At 41.4% G+C, this 3,197-nt stretch overlaps 1 pseudogene; it reads right to left on the bottom strand.

Annotated features, from left to right (window-relative positions):
• Positions 1–2,930: 2,930 nt before the first annotated feature.
• LOC101717625 (molybdopterin synthase sulfur carrier subunit-like) lies at positions 2,931–3,197 on the bottom strand (annotated as a pseudogene).

A 3,197-nucleotide genomic window follows, 5' to 3' on the forward strand; every position in this document is an offset into this window, starting at 1 on the left:
CTGTGTACTCCCTGCCTGCTCTGAGTTCTATGACCACGAAAGTCCTAGTTCAGCTGGGCTTTGCTTTAGCAAAGTTAATAGATTGCCAGCTACACCAGGAGGGAACTTAGACATGTCTTAGCCCATCCCTTCTGGTTTTACATGTGAGGAAACTGAGGTTCAAGCAAAGGGAGTAATCTGTCTATAGTAACTTAGTGAGTTAAGGGCAAAGCTGACACTCAAATTATGAGTCTGTTATATCAGACACCCTGAGCCTGGCCTGAGAAAACCTGAACAGCAGTGTGCATGTGTGTTAAGTGTGTGTCTGTGTATACACTCATTCCTATTAGCAAATACTCTATACAGACTGGACTTTGGGATCAAAGACTCTAGAACCAGACTACTAGGACTGATTTTCAGCTAGTAAAGCTTTCAATCTTTGTGATTTTATAAACACTGAACTAATGGACCTTAGTATCTGCATCAGTAAAAGTGAGGAGATGGATAATGTTGTGGCAAAGTTCAGTGAGCCTATGTGTAAAAACTCCTTAGAACAGTGCTTGGAAAGTGCTGGTCTCTTTTGTACTTTGACGAACTGGTGTATTTGGGAGTGGTAGGTCTGTCCTCAGATGATGGAGGCCAGGGAAAGCAGACAGCTGTTGGTGTTATGATATATATTGGGGAATGACTACATTTAGGACCAATATGATCTCAGGTATGGATATTCCTTTCTTTCCTATATCCCCAGTTTCCTCATCTATGAAATGTAAACAATGTACTAGACCTTCAAAATTGATAGCCGGCAGAAAGATGGAAGGAACTAACTTTACCTCTAGCATAGTAGGTGTCAGAGGCAGTCTCTAATTACTAGTCTTTTTACTGTGATATCTTCAGACCATGAACAACGCCTGGCCTTTGACAAAAATTCCTTGAATGGACAGTTGAGAGAACTAGGACTTTTCTGTGTCCCACAGTACAATCTTCCCAGAACACTTGAAAAGCACAGAAGAATCTCATCTACTTGATGGATGGGAAAACTGAGGTCAGAAATGGTTATGTCACTTGCCTGAGGTCCCACAGCCTCTAAATGCAGTAGGTAGTATTTAAATCTGGGTGTGTACTCATATTTCTGAAGAAAAATTTTTCCGTGCTAAGAATAGTCCCTTCAGCTACTCTGTCTGAAGCCTGACTTCCTGTTGGTACTAAACTGGGGCCATTGCCAAAACAATGTGTGTGTGCACACATGCACACACGTGTGTGTGTGTGTGTGTGTGTGTGTGTTCTGAGGGGCAAGTTGAATGTTAGTGACTGGAAATCATTTGGTCCAACATCAGTCAGGAGCCAACATGTCCTAGGGCTTCTCTTCACTGTTTATAGTGTATCTGTGTCCCACAGACCATGTAGGTTCAATTAGATGGAGCGGCACGAGTTCCACCACAAGAGTTCATATACCGCAAGATGCTCGAGGCTTCCCCTCCCTTCTCCACTACCTCCCTTGAGCCCTGTAGAGTGGCTGAAAACTCTGCAAATACGTCATGTCTTTACAGAACATTAGTACCTGACATTTGGCTCTTTGTTGAAGACACTCTTCCCTAGGGGTTTTATAGGAAAGGTGACAGTTCTTTCAAGGCCCATCCCACATACTGAGACTGCACTGACATTCTCCCTGGAATCTTATTGGCACATTCAGTTGTCACTCTTTCCCCCTCGTATAACAACTTTTCTAACCCTCTTCCCTTTGTCATTGTTGCCTGTTCATCCACTGGTCTTTCTCCCACATTCGTGTCATTTTTCCCCACCCCATCATTGTCTTCAATGAATTTGTTGTCTTCAGTGAATTGTGCTCTGTGCCCATGCTCCTCCTTTCCCCCTCCCTCTGTTCATGGAACAGGTTTCCTTCTCTCCCACCAATGCTAAACTCTACACTTGTGCCTTGGACCCCTTGCCTACTTGTGCCCTTGAGACTCTGCTCATTATTATTCTTTCTCCATCCCTGGACCTTGACATTTCTCCACCACTAGCCTGCTTTAATGCAGTCTGCAAACATACAAAGGACTCTTGGACCATAATTCTCATGGCTGGGTATTCTTTTGGTTGTATGGTTGTTGTGCACTTGTCCTCACTTTCCATTTCCTTCTGAGCCCACATCAGACTGACTTCCATTTCTGCTCCTCCACTAAATGACTCTCACAAAGATCAACTCTCCAGAGTACTTCTTAGTCTTTACATTATTTGGCCTCTCTTTATAAATAACATTATCAACCTCACAGTTAAATGATCTCATTTCTTCCCCATCTCTAGTTCTTAGATCCCCAAAACCATTTATTTTTTCTTCTACTTCATCCATCGGTAAAACCTAAGAGATTGTGTTTCAGGAAACTATCTTTTCTGTAGAAAAATCAAAAGGTTATCAATAATGAAAATTTGCCAAATTTAAGATTTAATGCTCTAAAATATGTGATTAATCCCTGGTTGCCCCAAAACATTCTTTTTTTCTTTTCCATGATGATGATGATTCTTCATATATTTCCTTTTTCCATATGGGCACTTTGGCTTTTAAAGTGTCAGTGGCATAACTCACAGCTGCTAGAGATGCAGTCCTGTGGGCTGAGAACACAGCAATAATTATGCTTGCTTCTGACACTGGAACCAAGCCAAGTCTATGGAACACTGCTATGTGTTTTTTACCAGCCATTTCTGCCTAATGTCATTACAAATTTTTCTGATTTCATTTTCTGCCATTGGTATATATGCTTTATATTCTAAACTAATGACTTTTTTCCCTTCAAAGTTATTTCTTGTAGTCCCTACAAATAAGGACACTGCACCACACACTGGAAAAATCACCAACTGTGAGACTTCATCTACTGAAAGTTTCTCAGCAGTGCATTTTATTGTCTTTACATTTCTCTTCAACTTCATCCATATTTTTCCTACATGGCTGAAAAGCATTATCCTCCACTAATTGGGGGGATAATGGCAATTTTGTCTCCTGGTTGCAGCTGGAGAAGCTGATCTCCCAGCTTGACATACTCTTGATGAACTGCAAATATCACCTGATTTTTAATATCAGGCAATCCAGGATGTCGAGTTTCTATCTCTTTCCAAAGCTGCAACGCTTTTATTTCCTGTGGCACAGAAATGGTCTCTGAATGAACTCCCACTATTTCAGCACTTTTTGCAAAATACAATACTTCAACCTAGCAGCTGGGTACCAT

The sequence above is a fragment of the Heterocephalus glaber genome, unplaced genomic scaffold, assembly GCF_053883595.1.
Source record: "Heterocephalus glaber isolate CG9 unplaced genomic scaffold, H.glaber_assembly_v1.0 deba00000470, whole genome shotgun sequence".
Taxonomy (NCBI): Eukaryota; Metazoa; Chordata; class Mammalia; order Rodentia; family Bathyergidae; genus Heterocephalus; species Heterocephalus glaber.